Below are 18425 nucleotides of genomic sequence, written 5' to 3' on the forward strand. Positions count from 1 at the left end.
TGGTGCGAAGCACCACCTTGTCTAGACAAGACATAAGATAAGGAGGCGAGCTGGATAACGCCTGCAATTCACTCACCCTCTGGGCTGATGTAATCGCCACTTAGAAGGCAGTTTTGATGGTCAACAGCCGGAGGGGACAATTGTGCAAAGGCTCGAATGGAGGGCCCATCAGGTAAGTGAGGACCAAATTAAGGTCCCATTGTGGCATGACAAGGGTGTAGGTGGAAATAAATGAACCAAACCTTTCAGAAATCTATTTACAATAGAAGATTTGAAGAGAGAAGTCTGGTCTGGCAGCCGCAAAAATGCAGAGAGAGCAGAAAGGTAACCCTTGGGAGTTCCCAAAGCAGAGCCCTGCTGGGAAAGGGTTAGATTGAACAAAAGAACAGTAGAAAGAGGAGCAGAAAGAGGGTCAATAGACCTATCCGTACAGTATAATACAAATTTCCACCAACGGCAGGCGTATACTGAATTAGTGGACGGCCGCCTGGCCGCCAGAATACCATTGCAGACTTCGGGAGGAAGGTCAAAAGCCATCATCTGCCGCCGCTCAATCTCCACACATGGAGGCGCAGAGTTGACAGGTTCGGGAGGGGAACCCTCCCCTGCTACTGCGACAGAAGATCCTCCTGAAGGGGCAGCCTGGTCGGAGGATTGACATTCATGCTCAGAAGCTCTGGATACCAGACCCGCCCTGCCCAGTCCGGCGCCACAAGGAAGACTTGGGCCCGGAGTGGTATGGGCGGAAAGGCATACAACAGGCCTGAGCTCTACTTGTGACGAAACGCGTCGCCGAGCAATAGCTGCCTTGGAAACTCTAGCGCCCGGTACTGCTGACATTGCACGTTCTCTTCGGAGGCAAACAAATCTAACCAAGGTTCTCCCCACAGCTGAAAGAGACCTTACGCAACCTCTGACTGGAGACACCATTCGTGATCCTGAAGGCATCGACGGCTGAGATTGTCCGCCCTGGTTTTCAGAGAACCTGCCAGGTGTTGAACCACCAGGGTTATGCCTTGCTGTTCCAGCCATGTCCAGAGACCCAGGGCCTCTCGATAAAGAGTCCATGACCCCACCCCGCCCTGCCTGTTGCAGTACCACATGGCGGTGGTGTTGTCCGTGAACACCTGCACTAACCTCCCCTTGACAGAGGGAAGAAATGCTTTCAATGCCAACGAATCGCTCGGAGCTCCAACAAGTTTATGTGGAGCCCCATCTCCGCCGGAGACCAGTGACCCCTGATCTCTGCCACTCCCATGTGGCCGCCCCATACGAGAAGTGACGCATCCGTCACAACTGTGAAATCTGGTTTATGTGGAGCCCCATCTCCGCCGGAGACCAGTGACCCCTGATCTCTGCCACTCCCATGTGGCCGCCCCATACGAGAAGTGACGCATCCGTCACAACTGTGAAATCTGGTTGAGGAAGGGAGCGAGATCTGTCGTAGACCCAATCGCGGTTCGTTAACCACCACTGCAGATCCTTCGCAGTTCCTTCCGAGATCTGAACCATGCCATTGAGATTTACCCGAAGCTGTGCCCATTTGGAAATTCAAGACCCACTGCAGAGTCCGCATACGCCACTTGGCATGTCTTACCAACAGGATGCAGGAGGCCATGAGACCCAACAGACTCAGAGTCAAACTCATTGAAATTCAGGATAGAGACTGAAAAATCGGAATTATAACCTGAATATCCTCGGGAGGATAGGCCCGAAACTGCACTGTGTCCAGAACTGCTCCGATGAAAGGAAGCGTCTGAGAAGGAGTCAGGTGTGACTTCGGCACATTTATAGAGAACCCCAGCGAATGCAGGAGGTTCGCCGTAGTCTGAAGGTGGGAGATGACTGCCTGGTGTGAGGACGCCTTCAACAGCCAGTCGTCTAAGTATGGGAAAACTGAAAACCCTAACCTGCGCAGATGAGCTGCAACCACCGCCTTTACTTTGGTGAACATCCGAGGGTTACTGGTAAGACCAAAGAGGAGCACGGTAAACTGAAAGTGCTTGTGGCCTACCTTGAACCGCAGGCAACGCCTGTGACCCGGCAGGATGGGAATGTGAAAATATGCATCCGGCAGGTCAAACGGCACCTTCCTGTTTTCTTGGTCTAGGGCAGACAAGACCTGAGCCAATGTGAGCATTTGGAATTTCTCCTTTTTGAGGAAGAGATTGACGGTCCGAATATCAAAAATGGGTCAAAGCCCCTTGTTCTTTTTCGGAATCAGAAAGTAGCTGGGATAACAGCCACCACCTACTTCTGAAGCTGGGACCCTTTCTATAGCTCTCATGGCCAAAAGAGCTGTAACTTCCTCTTGGAGCAACTTCATATGATCCTCCGCCAGCTGATCCTGAGTTGGCGGAATAGTAGGAGGAAAAGAAAGGAAGAGAATAGCCCTCCTGGACGATCTGTAAGGCCCACTTGTCTGTTGTTATAGATCTCCATCGGGGGAGATGATGACAAATTCTCCAACCCACTGGAGTAGTGTGGTCCTGCAGAATCAGCCCAGGAGTGCTTGGAGGCTGCGGCTGCTGGGGGTAGTGTGGCCGACAACTTCTGGCCTCCATTCTGAGGATGGAATGTACCAAGTCCATGTACTCGCACGGCTTGGGTAGTCTGAGCGAGACGGTGGCTAGGATAGGGCTGACGTGGCTGGAAACCCCTTACGTTGCCAAGAAAGGGGGGAAAGGAAGACTGGCCATGAGGAGTAGAGGAGAGGCCCAAGGATCTGGCCGTAGCTCGAAAGTCCCTGAACCTGACTAGGGTTGAATCTGCCTTTTCCCCAAAAAGGCGGGCTCCATCAAATGGCATGTCCATCAAATTGGCCTGGACATCCCCCGAGAAGCCAGTTGTAAGAAACCAGGTGTGGCGCCTCAAGACCACCATCGTTGAAATTGATAAGCCCAGCGAGTCGGTCATATCCAACCCACACCGAATGGCAAATTTTGCTGCATCACTCCCATCCTTTGCCAGCTTGGGAGAGCACAGCCAGGCCCTCCTAAGGGACTTGTGGCAGCACCTGCGCAACCGTCTCCCAAAGAGAGTGGGAGAAATGGCCCAATCAGCATACGGTATTCACCGACCGGAATGCCAGACTGGAGGAAGAAAACATCTTCCCAAATGAGTCCAGTCTCTTTGATTCCCTATCCAGAGGGGCGGAAGGGAATGCGCCCTGTGAAGTAGAGGTCTGCACCACCAAACTTTCAGGGGTGGGGTGTTGGCTGAGGAACTTTGGGTCGCCCGGAGCTGGGCGATGGCGGCGTGCAATCGTCCTATTCACAGGAGCTCCTGTGCTAGGCTTGGACCATGTTCCTAGAAGGACGTACGTAAGTGCCTCATTATAGGGCGATAGGGTTTCAGAGGTGGAAGCCCCAGGTTGAAGCCCTCCGGTCAGGATATTAGTCCTTACCTGCAATTAGGGTAGCTCCAGTCCAAGGACCTCAGCTGCCCTCTTAACCACCATGGCATAGGACGCCCCCTCTTCCGTAGCACTGTAGGTGGAGGGACCATGCCAGTGTCTGGGGAAGTATCCAGACCTCTGGCATCCCCAAGTTCCCCAAACCAGTCCATAGTCTCCTCAGAAACATCCTGGTTCTCTAATGGGTCCCTAGACTCCTCCCATTCTTCTCCTGAGCCCAGCACGTCCACAAAGCGCTCACGTGACAACATAGAACCCCTGGGTTCTGTCAACATCAGAATCGGCGTAGCTCGATAGCGTTCGGGCTACGTGTCATCGGGGATGAGGATGGGGTTTGCGCCAGCGACAGGCACCGGCGACGTCACAGGCTCTGACTTTGGGTTAGATGCCGGGGTAAGTCACGTTGGCCCATCCGGCGTCGAACCGGATCCGGGATCAGATCACTGAGGCCCCACCGGCGCCATAACCGAAGCCGATGGCGTCGAACCCGGTGGGGCCCCATCCGACCCCGTGGGGCCCGACGGCTCACCAACGGGGTTGTTCCGCTCAGATACGTGGCGCATGGCCTTGTAAAAGTCTTTAATTTGAGCGGGAGTCACTCCGGCTCTGCAGAACCGTGCCTAGAGCATCGGTTCTTCTTACCTCTCTCGACGACAGACACCAGTTAAGATGAAGTCAAAGTCCACTTGGACTTCTTCTTCTTCTTCTTCTTCTTTTGCCACTTCCCCGAGTGTCCTGATGACCTCGAATAGGAGGAAGAGGACTTAGGGCTCCATGAGCGGTCCCGTGACTTCCTCTTCTTCGAATGGGACCGTGACCTCCTCGGAGTCTCGGTTAACAATGTCGACTGCCAGGCCACGAGCAACTCCATCAAGGTTTTGGAGCCATCGCCCGACAGTCTGAACACAACTTCGAATCGTGGTCAAGACACCACAGACGTATGCGGTGGGGATCGGTAACCGACATCATGTCCGAACAAGTGCTGCACGGTTTAAAACCTGTCTTCCGACCAGACATCCCTCGCACATGAAGTCGTATTAAAAAATGTTGACAGGAGTCGAGAAAAAAGCCTGCCAAAAAGCGTCAGAGGGGTAGCTCTAAACGGATCAGCACTAAACTGGTGCGGAAAGAAAAAGAACTGACGTCCGCGCGCCTGGGTGTGCGTCTATGTAGGCACCGCTGTATCATAGCCGATGCCAACGACATCACGCTGAGCTGAATGGAGCCACACAACGTCGCGCGCAAGGGGTATTGCTCAGCAAAAGTTTCCGGATCCAGCCTGATGCTTGGGAAATTCAAATGTAGGGAATCAGCAGCTAGAAGTCTCTATCAGATATGTGATGTATCAAGCACCAATACAAGTGGGTCATAGCTTTGAATGATTGAGGTCGAAGTCCCAGAACTGTTACCCCCGGGGTATTCGGGATAGGAAATCCTATTACATCTTTGATGTGGCTCAACACCTCCTTCCAAAAGATCGTCAGTAGCGGGAATGACCACTATATGTGGAAAAACTGAGCAGTGTCTGCCTTGTATTGCCAACAAAGGGGCGTAGAGGTGGAAAACATTTTCTGGAGGCGAAGGGGGGTGTAGTACCAACGAGTCATTACTTTATAAGCCGTCTCTTGTTGTGCGACACTCTTAAAAGTGTTGGAGATGTATCTCCACAGCTGTTCCCAATGTTCAAGGGTGGCATCTTCTGTAATATCTATGTGCCATTTCTGTTGGTAGGGCTTAAGAGGTAGTGGGCGTGAGTGTTTCAGGACCCTATAAAAACGAGCGATCAGGCCTCGTGAACCGTCAAAGGATCGTACTAACGATTCAAAAGTAGTAAGTGGACGAGTGGCTCCCAGTGTATTTCGGGTATATGTAACCAGTGTCGAATTTGATAGCACTGAAAGTGCGCCATAGGAGGAAGATGAAAATCTTGTCTAGAGTGTTCAAATGATTTAAAGGTCTCTACCACAAAGAGGTCAGCCATCGTACGGCACTCTCTGGCTACCCAGGCCGGGAAAGAGCTAGGCTGTAGGGTTGGGGGGAAACCAGGATTGCAGGCAAGGGGCGTGTTGGGGGAGGGGAAGGAGGTAAGTCCACAGCTGATTGCTACTCTATCCCATATCTCCAGGACTGTTCTTGTTGGGGTAGCAATATAAGCACTGCGAGGACATGCTCTTTTTGGTAGCCAGGCCAAGTCCTATAGGGTGGGGCAGGCCACAGCCCTGTCCATGTAAATCCTGTGTTTCTCGCTTTCATGAACCACCCACTCCGAGATTAAGCGCAATGTGACGCCCAATAGTAGGCGAGAAGATTGGGGCAGGCAAAACCCCCTCTGTCTTTTGGTGACATTAGGAGTTTGTTGGAGAATATTGGTATTCCCTTGCCACAGATAAAAGAGTTGACCTCTTTCTGGAGGCTCAAAATATCCCGTTGGGGGATAGGGGTCGAAAGTACTTGGAAGAGATATATCTTGGGCAAGACAGACATCTTCATCGCGTTAAGGCGGCCAAGCCATGATATGCCAAGCGATTTCCATCTCATAAGGTCTTCCCTAACGGAGATTCTGCAGTCTGTCCAGTTTGCCTGGGTCCAAGAATCCAGTGTGGCTGTAATATTAAGGCCCAGGTATCGGATAGATTGACAGGCCCACTGAAACGGGGAATGAAAACTTACCTTGGTAATATACTGAGGAGATAGAGTGAGATTTAATGTTGATTTTTAGCCCCAATATACGTTCAAATTGGTAAAGTATGTTAAGCAAGGCAGGAAGGGAGCTCTTGGTGTCGGAAATAGTCAGAAGTAGGTAATCTGCAAAGAGAGCAACCTTATGCTGGTTTCCCACAAAGGGTATGCCCGCGATTGCTGCAGACTAGCGGATTGTAATCACTAGGGGCTCTATTGCCAGGGCAAAGAGCAAGGAGGATAAGGGGCATCCCTGACGAGTTCCCCTGTGAATCTGGATCGGGGGGGGGGCAAACAGACCATTAACTCTAATGTGTGCCAAAGGTGACATATAAGGAGCCATAATGAGAGATGGCATGACTGGTACCAATCCTATCCTTCGCAGAACCGCTCTTAGAAAGGTCCCATCAACCCTATCGAACGCTTTCTCAGCATCAAGGGAAAGCAGAAATGATGGGATATTATGCCGCTGGAACTTTTCCACTAGGTGGGCTATCCGCCTGATGTTTTCCGCCCCCTGTCTTTGGTGAACAATGCCTGCCTGTTCTGGATCAACCAACTTAGAAAGGAATGGTGTCAGGCGGTGGGCCAAAATTTTGGTTATATTTTGACCTCAACATTAAGGAGAGAGATGGGGCATTAAGAGATGCAGGATGTCGGGTCTTTCTCAGGTTTAGGGATAAGAGCTATCTCCGCCCCAGCCATGATTGGGGTCATACCAGCAGTATCGACAAAGGAATTGAATAGTGGTGTTATGTTTCATATAGGTACCCTAATATAGGCCTGGGTAATATTATACACCTTCACCTACATTATCTCCCTTATACTACACAGTAACGAGCCTTGAGGATTGAACATTTACCTAGTTCTATTCCTGGGCCCAGAAGGATGGTTTTTCCTGAACAATAGCGTCCTATAACTTCATCAGTGGACTCATACAGTATGGATGAATATTCATGAGGGTTCTTGGAAACCAGGCAGGGGCTACACCACCTACCCCACCATATCTACGTACAAGGTTCATCCCATACGTCATCCTCAAATCCAGCAATGGCAAATACAATAAAGAAGGAGACAAAGAAACCCTAGATACTTTTTGCATAAATACAGCACATCTTGCTAGGGTTGGTAGAGGGAACCGAGATTTCCAGTCCGACACACTGACCAGAGACGCTGAGGCTCCTGCATGTAGACGCTCCAGCTGACAATGGTCTAACACATCCCTTGCGGGGTGTCCAACTCGAGACCAGGGCGGGATCCCACACTCTCTCACTTCAGGTTATGGCATTCGACTAAATCGTAGAGGGATTCTTAGCTTCACACCTACTCACATGCTAGGTACACTTAGGTACACTTAGGTACATCTAGATAGGCATCGTAATGAGTACGCACACTTTTAGCATGCATTTTAAATTAATGATTATTGTAAGATGGTAGAACTGTACTATCCTTTTATTTTCACTGTACTGCTAGTCATATATATCTGCTACTGTCTAACGGTTGTTGCAGCACATCTATTTTACACTAGAAGAACAACTGTGCAATAAATTCTTATTGTAACACGCCCAACTGTTTCTTCTGTGTAACCCTCTGAGTAAGTGAGCACGAGTGACTGAGCGAATAGTAGTACATTGTTTCCACGATCCTGAGGGATCAGGGTTGTCATGTTCTAAGGTTGCCAGAAACTATTCTCTCACCAATAAGAGGAGATTCTAGTGGCACTGTGAGCTAGCTAAAACAGAAAGGCTAACATTCTCGGTGGGGGTGCTCAGAGCCAGTCTGCCACCAAACCTACAGCTTATATAATCCAAACGAGCAGGTCCTGTATGGGTGATATTGGAACTACACGACATGGTGCCGCCAACGTTGGTTGAGTACTTATTTAACAGTAGAATCTGAGTAGTTCAGTCGTGCTATTCTCAGAGACCCCAACTCACAAAACACCAGAGACGTCTGGAGTGGGTGGGCAAAAACTCCGTCACAGCTGAGTAGGTGAAAAATACTATTTATTAGCTGTTGGTTAATCAAGCTTGAAGGACGCAGTGTTCCTAAAATTGTGTAAATAAAACCTTATCTTAGTTCCCTTGAACAAACTTCTTTGTTACAAAAATGACTGAGGGTGAAAATAACACGGTAGTAAATCTACACGCCTCAGCCAGAGAAGATGATGTAGACGCAATTCAAATTGCACCTAAATTCAGACATACAATCACCCTGAAACTATTAGAAAATGGTGTACAAGCTAGGGGTGGCATTGTAGCTCTCGTGATTGAGGCACACGAATCAAACAAAACAGAGGTATTGTTTATTCGTGGGTTACATTCCCAGCAGCAGATGCATGAACACGGACATTTAACTACTATACAGAAGGAGATGCACCAGTGGAATATGGTCCGTTTGAGGACATAGAGGTTCAGCTCACATACCTAGAATATTTATACTGTTTTAAAGGCGCCCTAACCCACATAAGAAGTAAAGTAAGATTAGGCCCACTCAGAGGAGAGGGGGCAACATGGTCAATATTAGCAGACTACACACCATATCCTGACATTGAAAAATGCCACAGGCAGACTTACTCATGCAACACAAAGATTTAATTAAAATTGACAGAAAGCTGACGCAATTCGACATGAGGATTTTCACAGTCCAACCAGTAACAGTTGCAACAGATGGAACTCATTCTCAGAGTACAGAAACGAAAAACACACCACAAACGTTACACGCGGCAATGTGCAAAATGCCCACGATGCGTGACCAAATGCCATTCTGGGTAGCTCAGAAAATAACTCAGCTCGAAGCAGTATTCCAGAATACTACCCCGTATGAAAAACACAGAATGCTTATAATCTGCTTGCCCATGGGGATAACACCACAAGTAGAAGATTGTACCACTTGGGGTACAGTTTTTGCTGCCATATATACCAGGACTCATGGTATTCCTTTATTAGCGGTGATACCGGATGTATTAAGACAAATACAGAACGAGTATGGAACAAAGCCTGCTCTGAACTTAGGGATGAAGTTACTAAATAACTATGACCTGGTATCAGCCATAATACTAGCTAATATTAAAGGGGAAGCCGCTTCAGTGGCAATCCGCCAACGCCTAAAGGAGTACAGTCCGTTAGATCAACAACACGAACTACCCAAAATAAATGAAACTGCATATGCAGAATTAGGCAGAGACAGTTTGGGTGGGAAAGGTTTAAAACCACAACTGATGGACAGTCCTGAAAAGGACACGTCTAAGTAGACACCTATTTCTCCTAAAAAGAAGTGGGATAATAAAAAACAACAAAACTTTAGAGGAAACAGATCTCATTCCCGAGGTAGATCTCCTCCACAGGAGCCCTCTGAAAAGAGGTACAACCTTAGGAATAGGACTAATATTAGGAAACCTGACAGTTTACTGATACACATTCCTCTTATTCCTTTCAGGGCTCGACGAAAAACTCTGAGAGAGAAGGACGGTGAGAACACATAGAAGAGCATACAAAGTCCAGAGACAAGCAGCACGCTCAAGATTATACTTCCAAAAAAGAATAAAAGCCAAAATGATAACCTCAGTTTAAAAAGAAGAAAGTTGCAGGCCTAAAAATCAGAAATGCCTAGAATTCTGAGGACACAACTCCTGAACGGGGAAAGGGCTCAGACGATGCTAGACAGTGTGGCAGAAATAACAATAGCTTGCCAGAACCTGATGGAATTTCTGGTGACAGCAGACTTGAATAATTACATCACGGTGGAAACACCAGATACGAGGGTGAGCGCCCCACATACGTTACATGAAATAACACTCCAAATGGAGGGGGACAAGCCCAGGAAAGTTAAAGGTCTCTTTTGGGAGAATCTATCATCTGAGTATGACATCCAACTAGCTGAACACAATTGGCCGCCAGCATTCATTATGGAGTGCCCTATGGGAGAAACTGTAATTTTTCCAGCATTTTCCGACCTCGTTCCCATTCATCCTAAACACACATATGCATGGGAGTAGGCAGTTGCCCTAGCTCCAGCATTGTACAGAAATCATGCCGGATGGGATGAAAATTCAACCCACCACGTGATCCCTTTAAAAGTTTCACCAAATGCACAGAGACAATATCCAGTAAAGCAAGAAAATAAAAAACAGGTCCGGGAGATCTTAGATCAACTTGAATACCAAGGGGTGATCGAAAATTGCACCTCACCAATGAACAATTCTTAGTTTCCTGTCATGAAACCTGACAACTCATATTGTCTAGTTTTAGATTACAGACATGTATACACATGCACAAAGACGTTCGCTGTCAAAAATGCACACAGTGCCGCATTAATGAATAACATTGTGCGGAAAAAATACAAAACAACATTTGATATCTCAAATGGATTTTTCTGCCAGAATATAGCGCCTGAAAGCAGGTATTTGACCGCATTCTCAGCGTTGGGGTCCCAGCGACAATTTTGTCATCTTCCCCAGGGGTATAAGAATAGCCCGAGGGTATTTTCAGCAAGAGTAACTGAGTTACTCCAAAGTTTTGATGAGGAAGCAATGTCCTACGTGGATGATATTTATCTGATGGACGATGACTTAAAGAGGCACTTGACCAGAGGGAACACCATAATTATGGGATCCGCCTCTGAGGGCTACAAATTTAACATTAAAAAATCTAAAATCGCCCACCTCAATGTCCTGTTTTTAGGATATGAGCTTTCAAGTGAGGGGAAAAGTCTGGCAGCTAACCTTTTATAAAAGTGTGCGCTGCTCCAACCTCCAAAATCATTAAAAAAAAATTACAAACAATACTGGGATTCCTAAATTTCTGCAGAACATACATTATGGATTACGCAGAGGGTAAAACCTTTCTACGACTTAATAAAACCTGACTCTTCAGTAAGGCAATGGACACAGAAACGCATAAATATCCTACATTCACTACAAGAAGACATGATAGCTTCAAGACACTTACGGCTGCGGGTAAACGTACGCAACTTAGTGATCCATGTAATAGCGGGTCAATGCAGGTACACTTACTTAACCTTCACCGAAGGTGAAACGGTACTAATCGCTTACAAGTCACACCTGTACACAAACGCAGAAATGCGCTCACTTCAATGGGAAAAATCCTGACATCAGTTCAGACTGCTGTAGCAAGAGAAAGAGCACTGGCTCAGGCAAAACGCATAATTGTCGTAACACCGTACCAGCTTTAGAAGCTGTTACAAAGGCTAGCATTTCAAAGGCGAAACCCTTATATCTGAGATGCGTACAATGGGCTAATTCTCATACCGCAACAGATGTTGAATACAGATTTGATCTGGGTCTAAAAACACAAGCATTTCTGCAATACGAACGATAATATCCTGTACCAAATGAACTCTTGCCTCTAGATCAGTATGAATATATTATTTACACTGACAGATCTGCTCAACCGGCCATAGGGAGTAAGCAACAATACAGCGCAGCATGTGCTATCGTTAAAGGTCGCATGCGGGATGCAAATACGGGCACTGGTAAACACGGATCACGAATTCCCCACACTGATAGTGTGTGAATTTTTTTAACTGTGTGCAGTCATACAATGAATATTTAAATCATTGGGAACAAAACAGATTTAAAGACGCAAAAGGTGGCACAATTAAGCATAAATGCTATCGGAACAGGTAGTTGAGTTGAGAAAGAGTCATCAACGTGATGGCGTTCACGCTGAAGGGAATTCCTTGGCTGATGAAGCAGCGAAGGGGGCTGTACGCACAGCTTCCGTAGCTGCAATCACTTGTTAAAAAATGAGGAAAGACGATGAGATTATGGTTGCTGTCATTGCTTCGCACAAGGGCAGCTCGGCAGTACCAAAGACATTTCCACTCAAGTACTCCTACAAGTTAGATGCAAACAATATTCTTCATGCTCAAGATTCCTATGGGTTTGGCCTCAGCGCTCGGCTGGCGCTCAAACTTATCAAAGATTTGCGAGTCTTTATAGGGACATACACAGTTGGCATATTACATTCTGACCGTGGCCTGGTGTTTAGCTCTCGGACTTACAAAGAGGCCATGGAAAGAATGGGCATAGCACTGTGGTACTCCTCTCCGTACCATCCTGAGGGAAATTCGGTGGTTGGAAAGGAAAAACCGGGACCTAAAGCAATCTTTAACAGCTAGGGTATTAGGCAAGGGGGGGAGTTGGGTCAATCATCTATACGGGGTACAGAGAGCACTCAATACCCAGCCAAGAAGTTTTCTAGAGGGTGTCACTCCATATGAGGTCCTATTTGGGACGAAAATGTGGGTACCTGACCTTGATTGTGAAGGCACAGTGGCGGATGAGAAACCATTTGATATCCATGATTGTTTAGCTGTTTTACAGGATCTAAGTGAATCCAGGACACAACAAAGTACCGTCTACCTGAAACAGACTGCCACTGGGGAAGTCAAGACAGTCAAGGCAAGACCTTTCTGGATCCCAAAAGTCGGGGATCTGGTCAGAGAGAAAATAGCGGACAAAAAAGAATTTGGACCATCATACAGAAAGCCTGTACCTGTCCTAGCAATTCAAGGAACAAGAACTGTACTTTTGCCGCCTCGTGTCGGATAAAAAAGAGAAACGATTTGTCTCAATCGACTTAATCAAACCACACTATGTGGCTGATACTGAACAGTAGGCCTCGTGGACTCCACAGTAGCAGACGCCCTCGTCTAGCTACAATCCAAGAAGTTCAAACAGAAAGACTCATCACGTTCAAAGAGCCTCCTGTACGGAATGAAGGACTATGCAACAATGCTATGGAACTCGTTCCCCTTGAACCCGAAGTTCAACTTCAAAATCAAACTCAAAATAACACACAAGTGGCAATAAGTCCAAATACTGATGTTTACATCAACATGCCTTGACAAGAGCAAACTACGATTTTAACAAATCCCGATGCAATTCCTACAATTGTTTGAACTGCTTCTGGCTACTTCATGGAGTCCCTGCACGGCCCCTGACACCTGGCCTGCGCACTCTGTGAGCCCCGCTCCCGGACCGGCACCTTGTTAAAAGGTCCCGCCTCTCCTGACACCTGTGGGATACTCTTTTTGTCTGGACCCTTGTTGGTGGACGCCGCTTGTTGTTTCCTTGGCCCTGTGGACTTGGGCTTGGTGCTGAGGACCTGGGCTTGCTGCCGTTTCTACATCTCGCCGCACCCGCTTCGCGGGTGCTGCTTTGTGCAGCTGGTGGTGACGCTGCGAGGCGGCTGGGTGGCTCAAACAGGGGAGGAGCATCGCGCTGCAGGGACTCACTCTCCCAGGAGTCTCTGCACGGCCCCTGACACCTGGCCTGCGCACTCTGTGAGCCCTGCCCCCGGACCGCCATATCCTATACTTATTTGGTTTTACTCCATGCTTCGCAGGACGCGAGCGGGACGCGCCGGGAGAAGCCCGGGACAAGGGCGGGACCATCTGTGGCCGTCAGGGGCCGGAGGAGGCCGGGCTGAGCCATTTCTCGAAGTCGCCCTGGCAAGGAACATTGATTTGGCCCTTCTTATCCGGTGATATTTGCTTTCTCCTGTGAGACGCACTCAGGTTTCCCCTCTACCCCTCTGGGTAGTGCGCTGGTGTAAATTCGGGCCTGTTGTCCATCCTCAAATGCCGATGGCAACTCGCTCGAATAAATTGCGTAGAGGGGGGGTGACTGTGTAAGCGGCACCATGGATCAATTTTTAACGCGTGCCTTTTCCATTGTAGAGAAGGAGATTGCCCTGACGGAGCGGAGACTTTCTCGGGAATCTCTTACCAACAAACGCTCATCCCTGGGCAACCTGGCACTAGCCTCATCTCCTGTCCATGTTCCTGTTTCCCTGATTGATGATCCTTCACCTCATGATGACCAACGAGTTAACAGAATTGGGGCAAGCCTGGATAGGTTGTCTCTAATTGCCCAGGGTGGTGTTAATTTAATAGACCCAGATAGTCCTCTAACACTCCAGCTACCCTGTCCCGCAGTCACAAACTTTCCTGTGCCTCAGGCCTCTAATATTCTCTCCCCTCAGCCGGATTTTCAAGCACAGGTAGTGGGGGGAGCTGCTCCAGTCAAAAGGAAACGTGTTGTCAGCCCTCGTAGGGGGAATCTGTTTAAACCCCATAATAAGCTAAGGAAGAAAAATCTTCATAAGGGGGTTGCATTCGGGAAGAGCCTAGGGGTGGGGTTAGATCCCTTAAAAAATCAGCAGGCAGTAGCAGGGGTGAATAATCTCCAGCAACAGCCGATTGTAGGATTAGATCCGGCATCACACTTTGGTGCGCCCTCGGAGAGCCTCTTGCACCCTAAGTTTGAGTGCTTAATGAAATCACTGATATTCCCGGTTATAGAGAGGTTAAAAAAACTGTCAGAGCGGGTGGATGCCTTTGAACAGACTGTCCTTGACAACTTTTTCTCGGTAAAATCCTTGATCAAATTGCACTCGAAAATTAGAGAGGATGGGCAATCTTCTCACTTTTCACCTGGGCCCCCTGCAAGGAGTCCGGGTTTAACATTAGTTACAGTGGGGAAGACACAGGTTGTAACCGGGGAAAGCGTGTCGTGTAATCCCACTCTGCATCCGGGGAGGGGGGGGGGGGGGGGGAGAGGTACTAGGGTCCCCACCTATGGTTAATAAAACACAGCCCAAAAGCATTGGTAACTCGAAAAAACCCACCAAATCTGTTATGAAGACCACAGATCATTCAAAATTGGGTGCTGTAGCTTTGGCCAAGAATAGCAATACTTCCAGTAGTGCTCTTGTTGGCGGGTCCTGTCCAGTACCCTCAACCTCTCCTGCCATTTTAGTATCGAAAGTGCAGGAAAGAGGGAAGAAGGGGACTATAACTGCACCACATGTTAACCTTCCCCCTGGCTGTCATCCATTTGTGGTGGGCCTCGCTGGGGTCCCCCCATTAAATCAAGGCAGTCAAGAGTCGTATGCTGAGCTAAAAAACAAAACAGTGTTTTGGCTCAGAGAAAATAGACCTCTACCTGGTGATGTTGATGGTCGGATTATTCATGTGAGACGGGTTGGGTGGGTCGGCAACAGGCCAAAGAACCAAAAGGGAGATTGCATCCTAGTTAATTTTAGGAACCCGAGAGTAGCTAGGCTTATCTGTAGTCAGGAGTCTGACCGTGCACTTTCTGCCATTAGTACTTGTGATCTTGGCTACTTTTATCGGCCCTTACCATTGTACTGGCCTAGTAAACAGACTAACTGGGAGGGTAGGGGCTCTTGGTACCCCCGCTATGATACTCTCGACCCCAGTCTCATGTCTCGGAACGTCGGCCCTCGCCCATATTTATTGTGGCAGGATTGCTGACGGGATGATTATGGAGCGGCCAACCCGGGTCCTCCGGGAGCCGCTGGGGCTACATGCAGTGACTTAAGCGTTTTAGTATGCTTCGAGCCCCTTTGTGTTAGTGATCCTTCCTCACTTCCCTCTTTGGCCCCTTTGCATAGCTGCCAGAATGGGGATGCTCCTATTGGATCCAGCAGTGTTGCAAATGGAATTGAGTCAGCAACAATTGATGTTGGAAGCAACCTCATCTCCTCTAGGCCGAACAATGACTCCCTCCTATCTCATGTAGTGCAAGCCCCCAGCATTGCGAACCTTAAGGTTCTCAGCTGCAATGTGGCGGGCATAAGCCGTAATCTAGAGCTGCCTGATTGGAACTCTTTTATTGAGTCCTTTGACATTTGTGCATTCCAGGAGACTTGGTCTGTAGAACCTCTGCACAAAGTGGACTTTATGACCTTGTGTGTTGCCGCAAGTACATCCACTACGGGAAGGGGGCGCCCGTTGGGTGGCCTACTCATCTGGGTGAGACTTTCTTTGGGTTTGCAAGTGAGGCAGCTCAAGACTAATTCCCCCGACTTAATGAGACTGTCTGTGAGGGGCTCTCGTAGTGGCAGTCCTCTGGAGATCTTTAACATCTATACCAGAAGCTTAAAAGGAGGTTTACCATCCCCGACCTTAGTGGCCTTGGAGGACGGGCTCAGGGAGTGCAACTCGAATTCATATATTCTAGTTATGGGGGATCTTAACTGCACGTACGAGCCACTTGCAGGGAACGATATCCTGGATACCCTAGGTGAGGACACCCGAAGAGGTATTCCGCCCCTCGATATAAGTCCAATCAAGAGATGGTCTCAACGTGCATTACAATTGAATGCACTCACACTGGAGTTTGGCCTAAGGGCGACCAATGGGAGATCCATCTCTGATCAGAACGGGGCACATACTTATAATAGGGTTGGACATACATCTAGGATAGATTACATCCTCTTAGATTTTCGTCTCTGGTCTCATTTGGTAGACACGGAGGTCGTTGCATCTACGGATAGCGACCACAACCCACTTTCTTTGAGCCTAACCCCCTTATGGTGTAAAAACATCAGTCGTGAAACCCCTCCTGTCATAAGGTTGACCGGAGAAGTCTGCCCTTCGAATTGCGGGAGGCGGTTAAAATGGGACAAGTTTGTCCTTGACGAGGAGAAGGTCACGGGCATAAGGGTAATCCTGTCAAACATCTTACCAAGGTTATCAGCTGTTACATTAAATGCTGTTGAGGTTTCCTCCCTACTTAGTAGCACCATCAGATCAATAGGGGATCTTTTTGTTATCCCCACTCGAGTGGACGGCGATCGGAGGGTGTCTCGCCCCAAGGGTAACCCTGGCTGGTACTCCGCCCCCTGTCGGAAAGCGAAGCGGGAATTAATTATGGCAGTGAAGAAAGGGGACAGAGGGTTAGTGGCGGCCGCGCGGAAGAAGTACAGGTCAGCACAACAGGTCGCAAAGAGAGACTGGGAGGACAAGTTCTGGAGCGACCTGAAATCCGCAAATGCAGAGAAAAATCCTAGGGGTTTTTGGAACGTAATTAGAGCCAAACACAGGCCCATAGATTCGCTCATTACTTGTAGCATCTCTGAGGAGTCCTGGTTTGAGCACTTTTCTTCTCTCTACACCGTGAACTTGAAGGATGAACTAGACCCTTTTGTCCCACCTATTTTTGGTTGTCATGACCCAGGGGCGGATGTCCTCTTCACAGCTAGGGAGGTCGAACACTCTATTAAATCCCTTGTCCCGTTGAAAGCTGCAGGGCCGGATGGTTTGCCTGGGGACCTGTTCCGCCTTAATTCGGGAGAGTGGGGATTTCTTATTTCTTCCTTGCTTAATGCATCTAGGCTAGGAGCTTTATTCCCAGAGTCATGGATGGGTGCAGAGGTCGTCCCGATCTTTAAGAAAAGGTCCCGGGATGACCCAACTAACTATCGCCCCATAAGCTTGATAGACTCATCCCAAAAAGTGGCAGGGAAAGTAATTCTGAGTAGGGTTCTTCAATGGGTAGAAGAGAATAAAATATTGTCTGACTTCCAAGCAGGCTTCAGGGCTGGCACCGGGACCATCGAACAGTCATTTCGACTGTTGATGCTTTACTGGAAGGTGGTAGTGATAGGCAAAGGCAGTCTGTATCTGGCATTTATTGACCTGCAGACTGCCTTTGACCTAGTACCCCGGGAGCGCCTGTGGCGGGTCTTGGCAAAACTAGGCATGCCCCCGTACCTACTGTGTCTAATAATAAAACTCCATGAGAACAACTTCGCGCAGGTGAGGTGGGGAACCCAGGGACAAAGGACTGCTCGTATTAAAGTTAGCAGAGGTGTGCGCCAGGGGTGCGTCCTCGCTCCCACCCTCTTCTCACTTTATATAAATGGGGTAGTGGACCACCTCCTTAAAATCCCAGCTGATACACCATCCTTGGCAGGGAGGAAGATCCCAACCCTACTATTCGCTGATGATACCCTGCTAATTTCCAAGACCCCGGCTGGCTTACAGAGTCTCTTGGATGGCTTTGATCAATTCTGCGAGCTAACAGGGTTAAAGATCAACACTGGCAAAACCAAGTTCCTTGTTTTGAACCCCCCCAAAAAACTTGGTTGGCCTCCAGTGCTTAACATGGCTCCTTTGGAAAGGGTCAAGGAATTTGATTATTTGGGCATACGCCTCCTTGATAATATGAAGTGGGACAGTCACCTCTACAAAATGACCTTAAGCCATAAAAGGGTGGTGGGAGCTCTTCTGAAGGAGCAGAAGGCATCCTCTATGAAACCTATCTCCCCGGTGCTCGACATTTATGCTGCTAGAGGCGTTAGTGCGGCGCTCCATGGAGCGGAGCTATGGGGCGCTCAGAATAAGAGCCAGTTGGTGTGCTCAGAGAATAACTTGCTGAGGCGCTTGATGTATCTTCCTAAGAGTACTCCTACTCTTCCCCTTCTGTTGGACATGGGGTGTCGTTCCATCCGGGACCAGGCCAGGCTGCGTCCTCTCTTGCAGTGGGCTCGCCTGT

At 48.5% G+C, this 18425-nt stretch overlaps 1 protein-coding gene across 2 annotated transcripts in view; it reads right to left on the reverse strand.

Annotated features, from left to right (window-relative positions):
- PLEKHG4 (pleckstrin homology and RhoGEF domain containing G4) overlaps window positions 1–18425 on the reverse strand; it is a 1592954-nt gene that overhangs the window by 465570 nt on the left and 1108959 nt on the right. The gene's annotated exons all lie outside the window — the stretch shown is intronic.

The sequence above is a fragment of the Triturus cristatus genome, chromosome 12 (genome assembly GCF_964204655.1).
Source record: "Triturus cristatus chromosome 12, aTriCri1.1, whole genome shotgun sequence".
In the NCBI taxonomy this organism is placed as follows: Eukaryota; Metazoa; Chordata; class Amphibia; order Caudata; family Salamandridae; genus Triturus; species Triturus cristatus.